Source organism: Symphalangus syndactylus, chromosome 17, assembly GCF_028878055.3.
Source record: "Symphalangus syndactylus isolate Jambi chromosome 17, NHGRI_mSymSyn1-v2.1_pri, whole genome shotgun sequence".
Taxonomy (NCBI): domain Eukaryota; kingdom Metazoa; phylum Chordata; class Mammalia; order Primates; family Hylobatidae; genus Symphalangus; species Symphalangus syndactylus.
The window spans coordinates 78,915,294-78,939,819 of NC_072439.2; the positions used below are offsets into that span (position 1 = coordinate 78,915,294).

Here is a 24,526-nt window from a genome sequence, read left to right on the forward strand (position 1 = left end):
CTCTACTAAAAACACAAAAAAATTAGCCGGGCGTGGTGGTGGGCACCTGTAGTCCCAGCTCCTGGGGAGGCTGACGCAGAAGAATGGCATGAACCCAGGAGGCGGAGCTTGCAGTGAGCTGAGATCTTGCTACTGCACTCCAGCCTGGGCAACACAGCGATACTCTGTCTCAGAAAAAAAAAAGGTTATCATGATGACAAAGGATTCCTCATTCTCAATAGCAACTTCCCATTCCACACCCTCCTGCTTTAGCTTTTGTCCATTAGATATTCAGAGGCAAATTAATTCTCCATCCCAACAAACTCCCAATCTTCATACACCTGTTCCCCAGAAAAAGAGAAGCAGTAGCAAACCAGAAAGGAGACCCGGATACTTAGCTCTTTTCAATACCATTCTCTTGTGAATCTCCAATTGCTTTTTTCGCAGAATTCAGAAACACGAACTAGTTTGCAATACTCCAAGAATTATTGGTCATTCACACCTATTACACTACTACCAGTTCAACTTTCTCCCCTGTCCAGAGCTGAGGCCCTTCCCTCCCAAATCCTCATCTCATCCTTCACACACTACACATTCAAGGTTGAAACATAATCCTGCCGTTCCATTTAAAATCCTTACTAGTTCCTATTACTGTCAGAGCAAGAAGTCACTTTATGATATGAGCCCTGCTTACCAATTTCCAGCTCCTTCTCTTCACTTACCAACTTAAAAACTGTATGCTAGACATAAAACAAACTGCCAGAAACGACCAAGCTGTTTGACATCTTTATTCCCTGATACCTGCCTTCTTCTCACATCTTATTTTTTATGGTAAATTATTTTAATGCACACTGGTTCTCAATTAGCACTTAATATAAGCAGCTCCTGAAACTTTAGAATTTAAAAGATTATAAATGTGAATAACATTGTATCATAGTACTTAACAAACATATTTTTAGTACACAATTTCTAAGACAAAACAAAATAAAAGCTTAGCTGCTCAAGAACTATCTTTGACATTCAGGAATCATACCATGAAAATAAAGATATTAAAGGAAAAAATCATTCTCAAAAATGTGTTTGGTGACATTATTTTAATTCTCTCTTCCATGAAACAGAATGTAACAAATGCACCTGAACTCACAAGTTTAATGAATAAAATAGAAGTTTCCTCTTCAGATATCTAAAAAATATTGAGACTAATGTATTCAAAATTGAGAACGTGCCTGGAAAATGCCAATGTTTTAAGAAAAACCAGTGCAGGCAGAGATCAGTATTGTACATACTCCCTGTAATTTGGGTGAACACAGTCAATTTTTTAATTATATATGCAATCATAGGGTTAAAAAGAGCATTAGGTCCAGAAAAAACCTCTCAGAGATTCAACACAATGTGTTAAAGATGAAGCAACTGAAATCCAGAAACAAATCTCTTAAGTCACAAAAGGCTTATTCTACATGGCAACCCATTTACTTATTTTGGTGACCTGATGAAGCATTAAAATAATAAGTTATGCAGGCCAGGTGCAGTGGCTCACGCCTGTAATCCTAACACTTTGGGAGGCCGAGGCAGGCGGATCACGAGGTCAGGAGATCGAGACCATCCTGGCTAACACTGTGAAACCCCATCTCTACTAAAAATACAAAAATTAGCCAGGCGTGGTGGCGGGCACCTGTAGTCTCAGCTACTTGGGAGGCTGAGGCAGGAGAATGGAGGGTGAACCCAGGAGGCGGAGCTTGCAGTGAGCCCAGATAGCGGCACTGCACTCCAGCCTGGGCGACAGAGCAAGACTCCGTCTCTAGAAAAAAAAAAAAATAGTTAAAATAAATAAATAAATTTGCAGCACCGATATCTGGGGGAAAATCTAAAAAGTAAAATAAATAAAATAACAAGTTGTTCAGAATACACAACTTGTTAATTTTCTTGTTTTTTGTTTTTGAGATGGAGTCTTGCTCTGTCGCCCAAGCTGGAATGCAGTGGTGCGATCTTGGCTCACTGCAACACCTCCGCCTCCTGGACTCAAGCGATTCTCCTGCCTCAGCCTCCTGAGTAGCTGGGATTACAGGCTTGCGCCACCATGCCTGGCTAATTTTTTATTTTTAATAGAGAATGAATTTCACCATGTTGGCCAGGCTGGTCTCAACTCCTGACCTCAGGTAATCTGCCCACCTCAGCCTCCCAAAGTGCTGGGAATACATGTGTGAGACACCGGTTAATTTTCTTAAATGCTAATATTATTTAAATGTTTGATTATGGCTGGGCATGCTGGCTCACACCTGTAATCCCAGCACTTTGGGAGGCTGAGGCAGGTGAATCACCTGAGGTCAGGAGTTCGAGACCCAGCCCGGCCAACATGGAGAAACCCCATCTGTACTAAAAACACAAAAAACTAGCCAGGCGTGATGGCGCATGCCTGTAATCACAGCTATTCAGGAGGCTTAGGCAGCAAAGCCTCTTGAACACGGGAGGCAGAGGTTGCAGTGAGCCAAGATCGCACCATTGCACTCCAGCCTGGGCAAAAGAAAAACTCTGTCTCAAAAAAGAAATAAAAAATTAGCTGGCTATGGTGGGGCACGTCTGTAGTCCCAGCTACTGAGGAGGCTGAGGTGGGAGGATTCCTTGAGCCCAGAAGGTCAAGGCTGCAAGAGGCAGTGATCGCACCATTATACTCTGGCTTGGGCAACAAAGGGAAGCCATCTCAATTTTTTAAAAAAGGGAAAAAAGCAGGGCTGTTGACATCCAAATGGGTCTGGTTCTGGTTGCTCCTAAATCCCAGAAGACTCAATGCTCTTCCCAGTCATTCACTCCACTTTTGGATTCCATATGCCAATGCCAATGAATCTCCTTTTTAACTTAAGCCAAAAGTTTGCATGAGGTTTCTATCATATAAAGGAGTTCTGACCCATGCACTTTGGGAGTCCAAAGCAGGCAGATCACGAGGTCAGGAGTACGAGACCAGCCTGACCAACATGGTGAAACACCGTCTCTATTAAAAATACAAAAATTAACTGGGTGTGGTGGCGCACACCCGTAATCTCAGCTGTTCAGGAGGCTGAAGAAGGAGAATCACTTGAACCCAGGAGGTGGAGGTTGCAGTGAACTGAGATCGTGCCACTGCACTCCAGCCTAGGCGACAGAGCAAGACTCCGTCTCAAAAAAAAATAAAAATAAAACATTAACTTCTCATTTATGATTATCAGTACAAAGCACATTTTCAGATTGGTCCATCAATTATCCATTTACCCGTTTTTGCTATTCTTTGACTCGACTGCCATCTTTAAGTACGGCACTCATATATGTCCCTGGGCTTCCAAATTTAAACATTTAGTAAAACCTCTTCTGACCCTCCCCTAAATGCTGACCTTTTAATAAATTATTTCCAGTATTCTAATTATAAGGATGAACCAATTTAAGACTACCAGCTAATCATGAAAACATACCTAAGACAACAATCCACTCAAGTATTTATTACGAACCTGCTAGGTCCTGTTCTAGGTAGCTGCAGACAGAATGACACATAAAATAGAGCCCCTCCCTGTTCTCATGCAGTTTAAATTCTGGAGAGAAGTTTAAAAAAAAAAAAAAAAAAAAACAATGATCAAAGTTACTTCAGAGAGACAAAACTGCTACGTGGAGAATAAGGGTCTATGGCTGAAAACTGCCGCGGGTGGGCAGTAATTTCAGTGTAAGCTCTGAGGTGTTGGCATTGGAACTGAGAGTGAATGACATAAAAGAATCAGCTATATAACAATCTCAGGGCAGAGTATGAGGCAAAGAACAAAGTAATTAAGACGCTGAGACAGGAATAAGCTTGTTCAGTGGGTGTGGAGCTGGAATGGCTGGGCACGGTGAACAAGGTGAAACAAGATAAGGTTTGTGAGGTGGCCAGGGGCCAGATCACACGGCAGAGGTTGGGGAGGAGGGACCCTCATAGGCTAAGATGTTTGAACTTTATACTGAGTGTGATCAAAAACCCTTAAAGGAAGGGGAAAGAGAAGAAAATGACATTTACCAGGCATCTAATGTAGTACCAGATTTTAAAAATAAGTATAAATGTTTCTTCTGTGCATTCTATAAAACAATATATGCATTCCTGGAAAACTCGACTTTATACGGTCACATGCTAAAAGTAAAAAGCACTTTATGAGAAAAAAAAAGGAAGACCATTCCTATGTCACTTTGTAACCAAAATATTAACAAAAGCAATGTGAATAAAAATACAAATAAAAATGTTTAATATTAAGTTCCTAATAAAGATACAACTTTCAGGTGAAGGAAGCACACTAAGCGGATAATTCTAGCACTTTGAGAGGCCAAGGCGGGCGGACCACCTGAGGTCAGGAGTTCCAGACCAGCTTGACCAACATGGAGAAGCCCTAATTATACAGGAATCCAGCCATCCATTGGAAAAATAAAGGAGATGGGACCATATTTTAAGACAAGTTGTGGAAAAGGTTCCAGGATCAAATTGGGTAGGGTATAAATATTCTTCACCCGTGGAACTGCTGTGGTTTCTTTTCTTTTATAACCTGATTATCAGCCAGGCGCAGTGGTTCACGCCTATAACCCCAGCACTTTGGGAGGCCTATAACCCCAGCACTCTGGGAGGCCGAGGCTGGTGGATCACCTGAGATCAGGAAATCGAGACCATCCTGGCTAACATGGTGAAACCCCATCTCTACTAAAAATACAAAAATTAGCTGGGTGTGGTGGCGGGTGCCTGTAATCCCAGCTACTCGGGGGGCAGAGGCAGGAGAATTGCTTGAACCCGGGAGGCGGCGATTGCGGTGAGCCAAGATCACGCCATTGCACTCCAGCCTGGGCAACAAGAGCGAAACTCCGTCTCAAAAAAAAGATACTTCGGGCTGCGAAGAGATGGGGGAGAATCGCACAACAAGCCCCTCCAAAAACTTCAAAGACTAAAAACATGGCCAAACTAGGCCAACAGGAAGAATTCACAAGTGGCCACCACGGCTTGTTTCATTCAGCTCTTAGTGTACTTTGAGCTCGACTATTGTTACCTGATGCAAAACATGAATATGCTGGGGAAAATCACGTATGAACCAGAGCAATTTCCTTGTTGTACTGACATAATTCTCCTATTTACCAATTACATATGAGCCTATTCCGGATATAGACACACGCCGCAGCACAACCAAGTATTCTTTTAACTTATGGTATCTCTTTTATTCTAACTAAATTCTTAAGAGATAAGTCATGGCATTTTGCAAATATGGGAACTGAAGCTCAAGAGAGGCAAGTAAAATGTATCCAAAGTTTCTCCCAGGAGTGAAGCTAAAGGTTGCAGAAGTTATTCCTAAACCCAACCTCAAACTTGCAACTACTCTTGGGAGGGCTTCAAACCAAGATCTTTAAATTCTACCATGTGCATTCACCGTATTTATCAAAGACCATTAGTATGCTGTTATGGCTCCTGCCATTACCAGTTCTCACTTGTAACAAGTCACTTCTATGTTGATTTGTCAGAACAAAGGAGCCAACCAACCAATATATCTACTAGCAAAGTACACATGAATCATCTGGAAGAAAACGCAAGAAAGGCAAATGAGGCTAGATAAAATAAGGCAGCCAGCTTCACCAGCATATCTGACACAAAAAAGGGAACAAACCAAGTAGAGAAGCAACAAATTAAAAAACATACCCCCTACAGGCTGGGCACAGTGGCTCATGCCTGTAATCCCAGCACTTTGGGAGGCCAAGGCAGGCTATCACAAGGTCAGGAGATCGAGACCATCCTGGCCAACATGGTGAAACCCCATATCTACTAAAATACAAAAAATTTGCCGGGCATGGTGGCACGTGCCTGTAATCCCAGCTACTTGGGAGGCTGGGGCAGGAGAACTGCCTGAACCTGGGAGGCGTAGGTTGCAGTGAGCTGAGATCGCGCCACTGCACTCCAGCCTGGCGACGGAACAAGACTCCGTCTCAAAAAAAAAAATAAAAAATAAAAAAAAAAGCATACCCACTACAAGAAACAGAGCCCAGAGATACAAAAGATTAAAGTATCTACTTTAATCTACAGACAAGTAAACAAAGAGTAAAAACGGGAAAAGCCCATAATACATTCATTCCCCCCACGTTTAATAGTACCTTGTCTGTTTTAATAACATTCAGAGGAAAACGAACATGTTACTCATTTAAATATTACTATCCTTGGAGTTTTTTTAATCTGCTGACGAATTTTTAAAACTTTTATTTTTAAATATTTTTTAGAGTATCACTAAAATATTGTTGCAATCATTTTAAGTTCAAAGTTTTAAAACCGAAAATCCTATATTCTCTGACAGTAAATTCTGGTTTCTAAGTAGCTCAAAGACAAAGGCATCATCCCCTACTCTGGAAGGTTCCAAATGATAACAGAATCAAATCTACCAAGACCCCTCATCCCAACCAAATGTCTCTAAATAACCAAGATCTCAGATGACTCTGGATTTTTTTTTTTTTTTTTTTTTTGAGACGGAGTTTTGCTCTTGTCGCCCAGGCTGGGGTGCAATGCCGTGATCTCAGCTCACCGCAACCTCTGCCTCCTAGGTTCAAGGGATTCTCCTGCCTCAGCCTCCGGGGTAGCTATCATTACAGGCCACCACGCCCCACTAATTTTTTGTATTTTTAGTAGTGACAGGGGTTTCACCATGTTGGTTGGGCTGGTCTTGAACTCCTGACCTCAGGTGATCCACCCACCTCAGCCTACCACCAACTGCTAGGATTAGAGGCGTGACCCATGGCACTGGGCCCCAGACCCGCTATCCTGGATATTTTCACCAGTCAGCTAGAAGTAGAGGATGTTGCCCCAGCTCACTCTGACAACTTGGTGTTGCCATCACCTACTCTATTTCTTCCAACTCTGAACCTCCTCTATTTTCCAACTCTGTCTTGTCACATCTCATTGTCATTAAATGAAAATCTGAACTGGCGCAGGTGTAATCTCAGCATTCTGGGAGGCCAAGGTGGGTGGATCACTTGAGGCCAGGTGTTCCAGACCAGCCTGGCCAAAATGGTGAAACCCTATCTCTACTAGCAATACAACAATTAGCCAAGAGTGGTGGCACACACCTGTAATCCCAGCTACTCAGGAGGCTGAGGCATGAGAATCGCCTAAACCCGGGAGGTGGAGGTTACAGTAAGCCAAGAGCACGCCACCACACTCCAGCCTGAGTGACAGAGCCAGACTCTGTCTTAAAAAAAAAAAAAAGAACGTCCCTGCCAGTCTACATTCAACAGTAGAAAACACAGGAAAATACAAGATGTCCCCATGCTAGATTGTGATAGATTCCATGCTAGCAGATCAGGAGAGGAGGAGGTCAGAAAGAACCAATCTGGGCCACAGAATCACTTGTGCAACTGGTTTAAAGAGACAAAGGGCACAAAGTGTAAACATCCTTTGACCTCTGAGGGAAAACCACTGTCAAAGAGAAGGACAGCAGTAGATGTATGGACTGGGTATGCAAGACTATGAATCAGAAAAAAAGCCAGGCAAGAATCATATGCCAGTATCAGGTAAAGATAAGGGTTCAAGTTAGGAAAAAAACAAAAACAAAACAAACAAAAAACACATGATGAAGGGTCTAAAGAGACTGCAGAGTACATAAATATCAGGAAGAAGTGGGCAAGCCCAAATAACTCCCCAATTCAGGTTTAACTGCTACGGTCAGGCCAAGGTCTTTGAATCTTTTACCCACATTTTGAGTATATTCCCTGTTTGCCCTAGCAAGTTCTACACTGTTATCAAGCCAAAAGGATTCTGCACGTGACCAAAAGCAAAGAGCAGGGTGCTAGGTTATCAAGTAGACCCTCAAAATTCTTACAGCACAGCCAGTCCCGATGGCTCATGCCTGTAATCCCAGCAGTTTGGGAAGCCACAGCAGGTGGATCACTTGAGCCCAGGAGTTCAAGACCAGCCTGGGCAACATAGTGAGACCCCCCATCTCCACCAAAAAAAAAACAAAAATTAGCCGGGAATGGTGGCGTAGTAGTAGTCCCAGATACTCAAGAGGCTGAGGTGAGAGGACCACCTGAGCCCGGGGAGGTCAGGGCTGCAGTGAGCCATGTCTGTGCCACTACCCTCCAGCCTGGGTGACAGAGTAAGATCCTGTGTCAAAAAAAGAAGAAAGCTCTGACAGCAGGAACACAGTAAGTTCGAAGGACAATTAATTTTTGAAACTGGATGTATCTCCTTTCCAGTTTTGTATATGTGAATCACTCACAAAAGCAACAAGAATCTATTGTACTAGCAAACCTATACCTCAGTCAGAGCCTCATGGGATTCAACTCAACAAGGGAAAGGCTAAAGAGTGCCAGGCACTGTACCAGATGCTGAGGGTCAAGATGGGTGAGAGATGCCTGTCTCCAAGGAAGGATCTCTGCCTAGTGAGATGAGACAACAAATAACTCTCAATCAAGGAGAGGCCTGTGCTAGAAACAGAAGACTAGTGGTCATCATTGGCAAGGATGTTAATTTAAGACTGTCACGGAAGGAAGCTTAATGCTTAATCTTCAATCAAATAGTGTAACTTCATGCAGGCAACATGTTATGGCATGTAAATTTTTTTAAAATATAATTATCCAAACTTCTTCCCTAATGGGATATAAGAAACTTTATGTAATGGTCATTCTTCTGTTTCTAATTACTGTCCTTTATGAGAAGCATTCAGGGTTGCTAAGCCACAGCTGTTCAGATTTTCCCTCCAAAACTCTTAAATTTACATTTAAGAGCAATCAAAATTCCTTATCATTTGTATCTTACTTCTTATGTATGCCTTACAAAATTGAGGCACCAGAACTTCAGAATCCTCATACAGCTTCAGAATACAACCTAAAGACATTAGCACCAATAAATACAACTAATCCGTGCTCTGTCACTCAGAACGTCGATGTTTCTCATTCTGAGTACTGACTCTAAATCCATAGAAGTAGAAAAGTACGATTCTATACTCCTTTGAACGAGTATTTTCTAAATTCACTGAATAAAATTAAGTAATAAATTCATTTAGGTTTATAAAAGCATGTTTTTAAATGAAAACTGAGAGTATATAAAATATGTGTGCATAAAGTTCCTGATAACCTTTCAGTTATTTCTGCATGTATACATACCCTGTGTTGTGCCATATGGATTTTTAGTGAGAATCCATGTTAACGTTTGTGTAAAATTTAACATGTATATTTGAAGTGACTGATCAAAGCAGTTGTCAGTTGTCAACCAGAGCAGTGTTGCCTGGAGAAAAGTAGGGATTCCACTCCAGAAAGCAAAAATTTTTTTGAGACGGAGTTTCACTCCTTCACCCAGGCTGGAATGCAGTGGCGCGATCTTGGCTCACTGCAACCTCCCCTCCCGGGTTCAAGTGATTCTCCTGCCTCAGCCTCCGTAGCTGAGATTACAGGCGCCCGCCACCACACCCTGCGAACTTTTTTTCTTAAACTCCTGACCTCAGGTGATCCACCCACCTCAGCCTCCCAAAGTGCTGGGATTACAGGCATGAGCCACTGTGCCCAGCCAAAAAACTTTATTTTTAAGAAAGGTACAAATTTTCTTTTTTTCTTGAAACATCTAATCGGCCGGGCGTGGTGGCTCACACCTGCAGTAGTCCCAGCACTTCAGGAGGCCGAGGCAAGTGGATCACCTGAAGTCAGGAGCTCGAGACCAGCTCTTCACCACAGTAACATACTGAGAGTTCACTGCCAAAAATGAGACACAGACTCTCCTACCTAGTCTCCTGTTACTGCTGAGAAGAAGGCCTTGACAGTGCCCTCAAAGGAAGGCTAGTGTCAAGTCACAGTGCAGCAGAATTCTGTGCACAAAAACAGGTGCTCCCTTTCTCTGAGGTTGCTCCAGTTGAAGTTGAAGATGAGCACAACTAGAAGGCAAGCCCCCTTACTGGTAAACTAAATAGCCAACAAAAAGCTGCAAGTGACACAATTACAAATGACACCAACTGCAACCAAAATAGCATTAAAATCTAATATATCTGCCACCTTGACATCAATAACACATACATCTAAGTTAGTAAGTCATGACAGGATCGGTGCAGTATCAGAAGCCATAGTTCCACAAATCCCATTGTGCCAAATACTATAATTATTAAAATCAACTACTATGAGAACCCCAATATTCACCTAATGTCCAAACCCTCGGCAAAGCAATACCTTTGAAATAAGACAAAATGTAGTACTTCTGGATAACCGAAACCTCCTAAGTTTTCACTAAATTATTTTCTAAGTATCAAGCTTGGATAGGATTCAAAATTCACCAGTTGGCCAGGCACGGTGGCTCACGCCCGTAATCTCAGCACTTTGGGAGGCTGAGGCCAGTGGATCACCTTAGGTCAGGAGTTCAAGACCAGCTTGTCCAACATGGTGAAATCCCGTCTCTACTAAAAATACAAAATTAGCCAGGTATGGTGGCACATGCCTGTAGTCCTAGCTACTCAGGAGGCTGAGACAGGAAAATCACTTGAACCTTGGAGGCGGAGGCTACAGTAAGCCGATCGCACCACTGCACTCCAGCCTGGCTCAAAAAAAAAAAAAAACAAAATCATTACTGATTCACTACTGGTCTAAGGACCCAATCATGAAACAGAAACAACACTTGTTAATCATACCACTACTCTAATTCTGCCACCAAGTCTGAAAAATGAAATGTGTTTAAAGAAATAGACAAAAGCACAGGAGAAATTAACGTCATTTTCCCCTTTCTTTTGATCATCCTATCCAAATCCAAAGAAATAAAGATTTTAAAAGCTTAACCAGATGCCTCGATTTTTCAATTATTTTTTTTTTCAAAATGGTAATACGAACATCAACAGTTCAAAAGGTTACATACGAAAATAAGTCTCTCCGACATCTGACTACATAATCTACCCACCCCAACACCATTGTTATCAGTCTCTTCCACAGCTTTCTAGAGTCACTCTAAGTACACACAACAAGCATATATAAATACACATACTCATACACACTGTATTGCATGTATCCTCCTTTCCAGTCTTCTGCCCCTTAAGTTAAAATAGCAGCCAACCGGCCAGGGGCAGTGGCTCACGCCAGTAATTCCAGCACTTTGGGAGACCGAGGAGGGTGGATCACTTGAGGTCAGGAGTTCAAGACCAGCCTGGCCAACATGGCGAAACCCCATTTCTACTTAAGTACAAAAAAATTAGCCAAGCATGGTGGCATAAGCCTGTAATCCCAGCTACTCAGGAGGCTGAGGCAGGAGCATCATTTAGACCCAGGAGGCGGAGGTCACCGTGAGCCGAGATCAACGCCACCGCACTCCAGTCTGGGTAACAGAACGAGACTGTCTCCAAAAGGGGAAAAAAAAAAACAGCAGCCAACCATATGGTATTTTCTGACCCTTTGTCTTTTCATTTAAAAGTATCTTTGAGAAGGTCCTTTAACTATTAACAAAAAATCAAACACCAAATCTAAATAAATATATAAAAGAAGCATTCGCTGGGCGCAGCAGCTCACACCAATAATCCCAACACTTTGAGAGGCAGGACTGCTTGGGCCCAGGAGTTCGAGACCAGCCTGGGCAACATACTGAGATTCTGTCTCTACATAAAATTAAAAACAAAAAAATTGGCTGGGCATGGTGCTGCTCGTCTGTAGTCCTACCTACTCGGGAGGCTGAGGTAGCAGGACTACTTAAGCCCAGGAGTTGGAGGCTAAAGTGAGACATGTTCACACCACTACACTCCAGCCTGGGTGACAGAGCAAGACCCTGCCTCAAATAAATAAATAAATAAAGGAACAATTCACACAAAGACATCTCTTACCAGGTGTCAAAACTAGAGACCTCTGCTAGCAGGACACAAGGAAGTCCAAGGTCAAAGATGTATTCCCATGATACACCTGGGGTTTTTTTGCACAAGAACACAATACAATAACAGTCTGCACTCCTAACCTCAGTCTATAATTTTACAAATGTACATCAGTTACTAAAGAGGACAGAGAACAGTAATTTAAAGAAAACCCATCATTTTACTAGGGGAAAAATCTTAAGCATGTATATTACATTGTTATATGAATGAGTGCCAAAGAGCACCGCTACAGCTACAAATCGTATCCTCAAATCCTTATTTTTGATAAGTTCTACCCGATAAAAAGGTAATTGCAGAAAAAGAAAAAGATAAATTCATTATCTATTCTCATTACCTTATTTCAGAAATCCAAAGGAGATGAGTCAACTGCCTTATACTGTGAGTTAATGACATATGATAGCCACTAAACAAAAATGTAACAACAACATTAGTATATACTCTTCCCAATTGGCCTGTTGAAATTAAAGGAAGAGAATAACACACCTCTCCCTAACCCGTAAACTGTTCTATTCACAGTTGAAGGTAACCACTAAAATATGTTATTACTATACCCCATCTGGCAAGGTATTTGCTTATGCTCATGTCACATACTTCCCAGAGTATTATTCTATGAAAGGCTGTAGATTTTTAGTACTTAAAATTTTCCATGTAGATCCCACTCAAAACTCATAAAATTGAAATCCTGGCCAGGTGCAGTGGCTCATGCCTGTAATCCCAGCACTTTGGGAGGCTGAGGCTGGCAGATCACTTAAAAGTCAGGAGTTCGAGACCAACCTGGCCAACATGGCAAAACCCTATCTCTACTAAAAATACAAAAATTAGCCACGTGTGGTGGCGGGCGCCTGTAATCCCAGCTGCTCAGGAGACTGAGGCAGGGAGAATCGCTTGAACCCGGGAGTCAGAGGTTGCAGTGAACCAAGATTGTGCTATTGCACTCCAGCCTGAACGACAGAGCAAGACTCCATCTCAAAAAAAAGAACCCTAGAATCTTAATAAAGGAATTGAAGTATCGAGTATACTCATTCAAGTATTTGCACAAATAAGAGAACTTTCAGGTAACATTTCATCTGATCATCTTAATAGACATTTATAGAAGCTAAGTGATTTACTCATGTAACCATGGCTTTACAAAGAATTGGTTTAAAAATACTGTTTGCTTAATATTAAACCCATGTTAAAATGCTACCCCATTCAAGCAGATGCAAACTAAGAACAAAAACAAAAGCATCCACTCAAAAACTGAGTCACTGATTGTCTCTTTACAATGTCCCGCTCTCCACTGTGCTGAAAAAGATACAATGAGAAGAGAAACACAAAAGGTATCGGGGGGGAAAAAAAGCACTTACTGATTCCACATCCGATCTCAGACAAAATACCAAAGATATCAAATAGATTGATATCTAGTTTGTTAAAAAGTTAAAAAAAATCCACCATTTTAAGGTAATTAAAAATTTTAAACATTTAAAAAAAAAAAACTTTAAGAGTCCAGAGTACAATTTCCATTTTTTTTTTTTTTTTTTTTTTGAGATGGAGTCTCACTCTATTGCCCAGGCAGGAATACAGTGGCACAATCTCAGCTCACAGCAACCTCCACATCCCAGGTGCAGTCTACTCTCCTGCCTCAGCCTGCTGAGTAGCTGGGATTACAGGCACGTGCCACCACGCCCAGCTAATTTTTGTATTTTTAGTAGAGACGGGGTTTTACCATGTTGGTCAGGCTGGTCTCGAACTCCTGACCTCATGATCCACCTACCTCGACCTCCCAAAGCGCTGGGATTACAGGCATGAGCCACCGCGCCCGGCCCTGAGCACAATTTCATATAAAAAATAATTACTGGCCGGGCACAGTGGCTCACGCCTGTAATCCCACCAGCACTTTGGGAGGCCAAGGTGGGCAGATCACCTGAGGTCAGAGGTTCAAACCAGCCTCGCCAACATGGTGAAACTCCGTCTCTACTAAAAATACAAAATTAGCCAGGCGTGGTGGTGCATGCCTGTAATCCCAGCTACTCGGGAGGCTGAGGCAGGAGAACTGCTTGAACCTGGGAGGCGGAGGCTGCAGTGAGCCGAAATTGCGCCATTGCACTCCAGCCTGGCAACAAGAGCAAACCTCCATCAAAAAAAAAGAAATTACTCTATTAAGATTCTGGAATGACCATCTCTGACCCTTGCTTCCCAAAGTTTTCTAGTTTTTAAATTCTACCTCCTGAAACCTTCAATAAAGGGGAAAAAAGGTGGCAAACCTCCCAGTTTAAATGTTCAACAGGTATTCCTCTTCCCCCATCCCTCAAACCTATTCATTTCACATAAATCTCCTGAATCTGGGTACTCTATGTTTACTAAAATGTATTAACCTTTCAGCATGACCCTTACAGTCTACACTAATTCTGAGTTACAAATCTAAGCTCTCAGAAAACAGAGCTTTCAATCTAACTCATTTTGTTTGATTCAAAATCATACTGAAAAGCTTACATTCTATACATAAATATTAAAAATTTTGGACGGGTGCGGTGGCTCACACCTGTAATCCCAGCACTTGGGGAGGCCGAGGCGGGCAGATCATGAGGTCAGGGGTTTGAGACCAGCCTGGCCAACATAACAAAATCCTATCTCTACTAAAAATACAAAAAAATTAGCCGGGCATGGTGGCACGTTCCTGTAGTTCCAGCTACTCTGGAGGCTGAGGCAGTAGAATCGCTTGAACCCAGGAGGTGGAGGTTGCAGTGAGCCAAGATCATGCCACTGCACTCCAGCTTAGGCAACAGAATGAGCCTTTGTCTCAAAATAAAAATAAAAAATAACAATTTCAGGCCAGGTGCGGTGGCTCACGCCTATAATCCCAGCACTTTGGGAAGCTGAGGCAGGCAGATCACAAGGCCCAGAGTTCGAGACCAGCCTGGCCAACAAGGTGATACCCCATCTCTACTAAAAATACAAAAATTAGCTGGGCGTGGTGGTACACGCCTGTTAGTCCCAGCACTTTGGGAGGTTGAGGTGGGTGGATCACCTGAAGTCAGGAGTTCAAGACCAGCCTAGCCAACATGGTGAAACCCCATCTCTACTAAAATTACAAAAAAATTAGCCGGGCATGGTGGCCAACACCTGTAATCCCAGCTACTTGGGAGGCTAAGGCAGGAGAATCGCTTGAACCCGGGGGGCGGAGGTTGCAGTGAGTGGAGATCGCATCCAGCCTGGGTGACAGGGCAAAAAAAAAAAAAATTAAAATTTCAGAAGGATGTAATACCAAATTAGTTGCCTTTATAGTCAATTACCCTGGTTGGCTGGAACCAATATAGCATAGTCTTACCATAAAAACTTACTAAAGGGAAATGGTTAAGAGACATTCTTCTGGTAGATTAAACTCATTTACACTGTATAATATATATACCCTATACTGAATGTTAATAAATTAATAGTAATGGTTCAAATGAAACTCCAGTGCATTCAGAATGCTGTAAAACAGTGAGATCTAAAAACACTATCTTAACTTAGGTACACTACTGAGGAAATAATGAGGAAAAAACCTAACAGATTAAGAAAATAAAGTCCAGCCGGGCGCGGTGGCTCACGCCTGTAATCCCAGCACTTTGGGAGGCCGAGGCGGGCGGATCACGAGGTCAGGAGATCGAGACTATCCTGGCTAACACGGTGAAACCCCGTCTCTACTAAAAAAATACAAAAAATTAGCCGGGCGCGGTGGCGGGCGCCTGTAGTCCCAGCAGGAGAATGGCATGAACCCGGGAGGCGGAGCTTGCAGTGAGCGGAGATCGCGCCACTGCACTCCGGCCTGGGCAAAAGAGCGAGATTCTGTCTCAAAAAAAAAAAAAAGAAAAGAAAAGAAAGTCCTAGCTGGGCGTGTAAGCAGACCCTGTAATCCCAGCTACTCGGGAGGCTGAGGCAGGAAAATCGCTTAAACCCAGGAGGCGGAGGTTTCAGTGAGCCAAGAATGTGCCATTGCACTCAAGCCTGGACAACAAGAATGAAACTCTTATCTCAAAAAAAAAAAAAGAGTCCAAAATCTTAAACATCATTATACCTAACTATCTGACACATATATAACCAGATAAAGTCAACTTATTGTGACACAATTCCTAACGAGACTAGGTTTTCCCCAGTACTGTGGCTACTATTCCAGAATTAAAAGGGCAAAACCATTCATTTTCTTTTTTCTTTTTTTCTTTTTTTTTTGAGACTGAGTTTATGCTCTTGTTGCCTAGGTTGGAGTGCAGCGGCACAATCTCAGCTCACTGCAGCCTCCGCCTCCCGGGTTCAAGCTATTCTCCTGCCTCAGCCTCCTGAGTAGCTGGGATTATAGGCGTGCACCACCACTCCCAGCTAATTTTTTGTATTTTTAGTAGAGACGCATTTTATCACGTTAGCCAGGCTGGTCTCAAACTCCTGACCTCAGGTGATCCACCCGCCTGGGCCTCCCAAAGTGCAGGGATTATAGGCGTGAGCCACCGTGCCCAGCCAAAACCATCCATTTTTATCTAACTCTAAGAAACTAACAAATTTTTCTTCCTTTGCAACTCTAGCAGCATTAAAATTTAAATGAACAGTTAAATGTGACTATAGTACACCTAAATCTTTAAGGTCTAACTCAAAAAGATGCTGCTGCCACATTACAGTGAAACAGGGCTGTCACTGCTCCCAGTTTAACACAGGCCCTCACAATCCATTTTAACATGAAAATGGTATTAAGAACTCTGCCAAATGCTAGAAGGAAAAAGGTCCATCCCTTCAAGAAATGTAACATTGTAGTTGGGGCAACAAAACAATAAACCGTTAGGGGATTTGTGATCTTCATTAAGTGCGATGGAATCTCAGAGAAGAAATATCCTGAGTCAAGATGGCCAGAAAAGGATCCATGAAGAAGGGGGACTGAAACTAGGCTATAAGAAGGACAAAAAGAACAGCATGCACAAAAGCAAAGCAGTGAGTATGGCAAAAACTACAGTATTTGAGAGGCCAGCAAGAATCCCAACTAAGAGTGAGAAATAAAGCTGAATAGGTAGAATGGAACCTTCTTAAAAAGCCAGACTGAAGCATACAAATTCAATCCAGTTGGCAAAGAGAATCCATTATGGGTTCTCCAGCAGGGGAACTGACAAGATGAAACCAGTACTTTAAATAAATTACACTGTCAGTAGTTACAGAAGATAAAATGAATAAGAAAGGTTGCTCAGGGCAACCAAATAAAAACTTAATAATCCAGACCTACAACCATTCATTCATTGAGAAGACAGACTGCTAGGTAACAACACTGGCCTAGAATTCACACAAATTGGGCCTAAATTCCTGCTCTGTCCCCCACTACCTGAGCCTCAATTTTCTCACTGTTAAATTCAGGCATCAGCACTCCGACTGTCACAGTACTTGTCAAAGCACCTGTATAGTCCTGATACATAGAACTTTGACTATTAGTAAAGTGAACATTAGAGCTAAACTAAGTATGGTTAAAAATGGGAAGTGAACATAAGACAAGGCTCATAGAGGAACTGAACTTCCAAGGACAACTATCTTGACAGCAGCTGATAATACGGAAAAGAATACACAGATAAAAGGTGGTCAGGAAAAATAAAATAAAACCACCTACCCAAAGTAATCACTACAGCCTAAAAGGTAGACCCTAGGTTCTGCTGGACCGAAGCTTTGAAAGAGTTCCCTTTGTATTTAAAGAGTTTCCCTGGCACGGTGGCTCCCGTCTGTAATCCCAGCACTTTGGGAGGCCGAGGAGGGTGGTCAGGAGTTCCAGACCAACCTGACCAACATGGTGAAACCCCATCTCTACTAAAGATACAAGAAATTGACCAGGCAAGTGACGGGCGCCTGTAATACCAGCTACTTCGGAGGCTGAGGTAGGGGAATCGCTTGAACCCGGGAAGCAGAGGTTGCAGTGAGCCGAGATCGCACCATTGCACTCCAGCATGGGCGACAGAGCAAGACTCTGTCTCAAAAAAAAAAAAAAAAAAAAGATTTGAAGCTGGGCGCAGTGGCTCACACCTGTGTAATCCCAGCACTTTGGGAGGCCAAAGAGGGCGGATCACAAGGTCAACAGATGGAGACCACATGGTGAAACTCCGCGTCTACTAAAAATACAAAAATTAGCTGGGCGTGGTAGCGCATGCCTATAATCCCAGCTAGGAGGCTGAGGCAGGAGAATCACTTGAACCCAGGAGGCGGAGGCTGCAGTGAGCCGAGATCGCGCCACTGCACTCCAGCCTGGGCAACAGAGCGCAACTCCATCTCAAAAAAATAAGATAAAATAAAAATTTAAAAAATAAATAAAACGCATCAGGAGCTACTACCCCAACATCACAGCTAGTAAAGGATAGAGCCTGAGTTTGAACTCACTGTAACCACTATGCTACAACACAAAGTCTTCAATGATTTTTCTTACACAAATTTTTTGTTTGTTTTTGAGAGGGTGTCTCCCTCTATCACCCAGGCTGGAGTGCAATGGCACGATCTTCGCTCACTGCAACCTCCACTTCCTGGGTTCAAGCGATTCTACTGCCTCAGCCTCTCGAGTAGCTGGGACTGCAGGCACCCACCACCACGCCCAGCTAATTTTTGTATTTTTAGTAAAGACGAGGTTTCACCATGTTGGCCAAGATGGTCTCAATCTCTTGATCTGTGATCTGCCCGCCTCAGCTTCCAAAGTGCTGGGATTACAGGCGTGAGCCACCGTGCCCAGCAAGAATGCATCTTATTAAATGGTGCTAGAGAATTCAGCACAATGATATGAATTCTATCAATTTCATTTACCCATGCAATCACTTGACCCAGTTAGTACAGATGCTCAACTATAGATCATAAACTTGATTAGAAACACAAGTTTTTGGAAGGATATCTACATGAATCAAGACTAACAAAACAGCTGGGAATATTCCACAGATTCAGACATCTAAGACAGACCCAGGTTTGAATCCTAGTGCTCATTTAATCATTTTGTGGCCTTGAACAAGTGAATTAACTTCTTTGCATCTCTGTTTCATCATCCACAAAAAAAGCCCAACACTATCTACCTCATAGGATTAACCTGGGGTATAAATGGCATAGAAAGCACCTCACACCTCCTAGAGCATACCTCAGAGCATCTAGTCCCTCTCCTCTGGCTCTATGGTAACAGGGCAATTAATTGCACTCTTACCGAATCCAATCCCAGAGGGGTAAACAGCCAAATCTCTCCAGCATCAGCTCTCTGAGAGAGTCTTTTCTTTTTAACTTCAAGTTTCTATTGGTGGCAGAGCAGGAGATACCACCTTCGTGGTACCTAAACTAAACGATACTCAACAATTCTTTACTACACAGCTCTAGGGTCCTAGCCCTCCTCTACTACCAGAATGTCTGAGCATAAAGCATAAATGTCTCGTGTTAGCTGCTTTCCTTTTTTGCATTTCAGTGACTTATACTGTAAATGTTATTTGTGAAATGAGTCCAATTCACATGCACTAGAAAAATACAAGTTCTAGTGAATACCAATGTTTCTGCCATGCCTCTCCCGTGACTTCCTACCATTCACATTCTTCTCTATTCTTTTTATATAAATGACACCAAAAATTGAACAAATCCAACAAATTATTTCAACCAGCTTCATCAAAATGTGTCAAGTCAGAAATTCTTTATAATAGTACTGCTACAAGTTGTACAAGGGAGATTCCTTTGTCAGCTACTCATCTGACAAGGTTGTATATATACTGCACTGATACATTTAATCAATAAGTTGATGTTCAAAAGGTCTACTAATACATTTCCTTTTATCAGTAACCCCTATGTTTATATTATCTTCTGCCCTTTCTACATGTTAGCTTGAAAGGCTCCTAGAACACAGGAAGCAGTTACCTCTAGTTCTTTCGGGAGACTGGTGTCATGGTAATCATGCAAAACCTTTAATTAGGTGTCGAGAATACAAATATCAAAAAGATTCTTAGACATATGTATTAAAATGCTTAACACTTCTTTGAAGCAACCAATGCAAAAATATCATCTCTGCAAGGGGCCACTCCATTTACCACCAGTGTCTCCCGCATTAATACCCAAAGCTGGTATATGTTAAAAGAAAAATATCTTATAAACTGACGGTGAGCTTTGCAACAATTTTTACGCCATTAATATGTCACTTTATTAAGTTCCTTAACAGTAAGAAAAACTTTTCCCAGGCACGTAGTTTTCATCCCCCATACAGTTTAGTATTTTGTCCTGTAGGTCTGATTCTAACAACTCAAAAGTCAAAAAAAAGTAGTTATTTACGAATTTAATGATTGTGATTACATACATCTCAGTGCAGGATAGGGTTGAAAAAAAATCATATTCCAAACAAGAAAACCTGGATTTAAGAGCAAGAAGCCTAATCACACATCACACGCCTAACTGCTCTCAGGCATACTTTCTTCCTGCAGCCCCTCCCCCACAGGTAAATGCTAACTATTTCTAGAACTCTCAACAATTTGGGAAGCTTGCCATCAACTCCCATGATACCACCCAACACACACCATGTTTTCGGGGAGACAAAGGTGCCCTACTTCCCCAGACTATAAACTATTAAAATGGTGAGAACATACAATCTCAGAAAGTCGGCATTACTAAAATACATCAATGTAGCATGGGTCTTATTTTAACAAAAATGAAAATGAATCACACTGGAAAACCCAAACAGTCGCTCATTGTATCTTCAACGTGTAATCGAAATTATTTATTCCAAGTTGTTTCAGGTAAGTGGATGAAGACACCACGAGGGCCTTATTATCCAAACTCGTGAAGGAGCCTTTAGGAAAAACGGAGGGGGAAGAAGATCACTTAATTATATGAGGTGGGGGGTGAGAAACCATTCAGTCTAAAAATTCAGACTAAAAATAACCTGTCATTTTCACCCACCACATTTTATTAACAAGCTTGTTTAATATCAGCATACGGTTCCTGTTTGGAAAACAAGAAAGTGAATAGCAAACTTTCCTAACTCAACTGTAAATCACATAGGTACTAAAACTCTTCACCCCTGGTGCCTGAACAGTCCAAGATTTCAAGTAAACTCCAGACATTGAGAACACCTAATTTTTAACTAGTTTCCAACATTTCTCATTTGTAAACCACCAAATTATCTTAGAGACACTTAGATAACCTAACAAAGAGAGCATTTTTTAAAAGCCACAACCCAAATTTTACATGAAATACACCATTTTCACAACCTAAATTTAATCCCGGTTGTCACTGCGAAGTGATGCCTGTTTCAGCAAATTAAGAACTTCCAAAAATACTGAACACGTTAACACATGCATGGCTTCCCTCGAGCTGCCATTTAAGATTAATATTCCACTTAAATAAAAGTCTGCTTCTGTTCAAAAAATTAAATCGGTTGCAAAGAGGAAGTTACCGAGAAACCACCCTCACTCACAACGTGGCCTTTACACACTGTCAGAAAATAACGTGACTCTGTGCCACCCAAAACTTACCAGGAAGCTGGCAATAACTTTGCCAATTCTACACTCTTGAACCCAACTTCAAAGAGCCTCCACCAAATACCTCCTTAAGACGATAAAAAGCACTAAGTTACAAATAAACACGTCCCGGAGCAAGGCCCGGCTGCCGCGCGCCCCTCCCCCGGCCGGCGCCCCCGCCCCGGACGCGCGGCCCCAACAGCCGCCCGCAGCCCCTAGCACGCCGGCCGGGGTCGCCGCGCCCGGGACGGGGACGCGCCCGGGGAGGGGAGATTTCCATTGCCGCCCGAGGTTTCACAAAACAGCATGCACCGAAAAGCTCCTTCTCCTCTGCTAAAAATAGGCTATAAAGGAGTCGGCCTCATGATGGCTCCTTGATTCAATTTGCTGCAAATCCTTTCCTGAAAGCCTCCCCCCCTCAAACACACACGCACAAAAAGGGGGTGTAAATGCACGAAGGGAGGAAGAGGGGGAGAAGGCCGAGGTGCACATTTTCGGGGACAACATAATTAGGGTGAGGATCCCCCGAGACCAGGAAAGGGTAGGGGGGTGGGCAGGCACGTGAGCATTTCAAAGAAACCTGAGAGAGGAAAACGGGGGGATGGGGGCGCCCCAAGTGCCCTCCCTGCCTTCCCTTCCCCCACGCAAGCCCAGTTCCCCCAAGGGCCAAGTTGAAAAATGCATGTTCCACTCGCGCCCATCCCCCCGCGGCCCAGCGCCCCCGGCCGCCTCTGGCCCGCGCCCCCCGCCCAGGCCCCCGGCCGCCCCCACTCCAGGGTCCGGCCCCCAGCGCTTACCTGGAAACGGTGGCCTCCAACGCCGCTCCCCCCTCCCGGGAATGGAGGCACAAGGAAATTCCCCTCCTCGCCGCCGCCGCCACCGCCTCCAACCACCCCCAAAATAACCCCTCCGGGGGGTGAGAGGCAATTATAACCCCAGCGAGCGGAGGGCGCGGGGGATGGGCGCCGGGCGGGCGGGGGCGGGGAGCGCGGCGCGGGTCCCCAGGTGGCGAGCGGAGGTGCTCCCGCCGCGGGGGGAGGGGCGGGGGCGCACGCGGCCGGCGGCGGGGGGAGGCGGCGCGCGGGGGAAGGGCGCGAGCGGGGAGAGGAATTGAGGCAGAAGGTAAAAGCTGTTACTAAGGGAAAGAGCCAAACGGTTCGGAGCAGCCAACGGCTCAGACACTCAACACTGGGGAGAGAGGAATGGGGACCAGCCAGGCACAAATGAGCTCGCGAGGCCCGCGGCGGCGGCGGCGGCGGCCGCGCAGCAAAACAAACCCGAGCGGCCTGCGCCGGGCGGGCGGGCGGGCGGGCGGGCGGGCGCGCGGGGGAGGGGCCGGCGGGGGAGGGGCGCCGCGGACGCGGGGAGGCGGCGGCGGCGGCGCGGCGGGGGGGGCTCCAGCGGCCGCGCTCCTCTCCCTCCCGGTCCGCTCCGGCGGCACTGGGGGCTGGGCTGTGCGGCGCATTCTTTTAAAAATCAGGCGAGCCCCGCGGGCACCCGAAGGCGCCTCGGGGCCCCGGGCCGCCCGCCCCGCCCCCACCGCCGCGGGCTGGCCTGGGTGTGCTCGGGTGTGGGCCGCTGGGCCCGAGACGGGTGGGGGCGGGGAGGCCCGCGCGGTGGCCGGGGTGGAGCCGCCGGCGAAGTTTCCCAAGGAGGCCGCGGGCTCCCGCGTGTCCGGGGGGGCGGCCCGGAGGCGCTGGGGGCTGGGCGCACACGCGGCGGGCATGTGCGGGAGCGCGGCGCGGCATCATATGGACATTTGTTTGTGAAAATCTCTGTGAACACCTTTGTGTGCGTAAATACATATGGTTCTCCGAAGCGTACCTGGAAAGGTGCTTTATCTGTAATAAGCGACTTTCAAAATGTGATCCAGAGCACGGGATCTGGAGAGAAAACACACGCACACAAGAAAAGGTTTTTGATACTAAACACAAAGCTGTAATTGAAGTGTTTATGCCCAAATGTACTGTGAATCAAGCATATGGTGGTATTTATCATCTGGTGGGTCTGTTTGAAAGGTTTGCTCGATCAGTTCTTATTTCACAAAAGTAAAATAATGTAACTAAATGTTTACTAAATATATACCTCCACGGTGGTATCCACAGTAGAAGTTTATCCACTTTGTGTACTTTTTGCATGTGTGAAGCACAGCAAGGCGGTTTATAAAGTATAACTTAGATGAGTAATAATGTGGCAGTATGATGGAGGGAGGGTTGCAAGTATAACTTAGATGAGTGATAATGTGGCAGTATGATTGAGGGAGGGTTGTTTTTAAAGAAGAGAGGCACCTCACAGGTTTTAAAGTAAATGGGGTGGTAATTTTTCTAAGACTTTCAGAAAGATGGGGTGGGGTGCTTCTTAGAGCTCTGTATAAGCTCAGGACTGGAGAAGCAGCCACCCTTTTAAATTAAGATACGACTTGAAACCTTTTTGTTATTTCGGTTATTACTGCCTTCAAAACAAAATAATGTTTGCAGCTTTCTTAAAGGTGAAGGGTTCTGTTTTCCTACTTTTCATCACAATATTCGAAAATAGATGTAGTGGTCACTTTAAAGCAACCATCATTTCCTCTGAATATCAGACGCCTAAAGTTTTGCGACATACACACACACACACACACACTACTTGTAACTTGCACCAGTCTGGACTCCTGGTGGCCTAATAAGTTCAGTAATTAGACAGGTGCTTTCTTGGCCAAGGTCAATGTCTCTTTCCCCCCTGAGCCCTTGCTTAAGGGAGCTGCCAGAGGCCTTTCTTGAATGAGCTAGTGGGGCAGGGAGCAGGAAAACCATCAGAGGAAAGGGAGTAGGATTGGAAACTCCCAACCACCAGAAAGAGAGTTCAAAGCGTATTAGTGGTGTGTCCTTAGAGCTGTTTTCATGTATGAAAGTGGGGATGTTGGATTAAACAATGTCACCCGATGGGAATTTAGATAACTGCAGGTTTCCAAAACACTATGCAGAGTGTACAGGGAAACCGCACAAAGCAAGTTTTGCATTTCAATAGGATTCTAAAGCTGAGGCTTGTTTACCTCAGAACTAACACCTTTCAGAAGACTTTATTTCAGAATTGAAAAGAGTATATAGTATCTTCCTTTTTTTTTTTGAGTTGATTAATGGCGTAGATATCACTAAACACACCCTGTCTTTAATAAGTAAACTATCTCGGTGGAGCCACTCAATGAAACATTTATTGGCTTAGATTATTTTTTAAGTTTCATATTGTGCCACCACGGGTGGGTCTTCTCCATACAGCAGTGACTGTAAAATCAAACCC

General features: G+C 44.0%; 1 protein-coding gene across 4 annotated transcripts in view; it reads right to left on the minus strand.

The window, feature by feature from the left end:
• Window positions 1–22,522, minus strand: part of TBL1XR1 (TBL1X/Y related 1) — a 180,547-nt gene extending 158,025 nt beyond the window's left edge. For 2 of the 4 annotated variants that reach the window (XM_063621708.1, XM_063621707.1), the window contains exon 1: window positions 22,048–22,522. The gene's annotated coding sequence lies outside the window, so the exon portion shown is untranslated. Of the gene's footprint in view, window positions 1–21,265; window positions 21,429–22,047 lie in introns of those variants that run through there. The other 2 variants (XM_063621706.1, XM_063621700.1) reach the window with 2 other exon arrangements.
• Window positions 22,523–24,526: the final 2,004 nt, after the last annotated feature.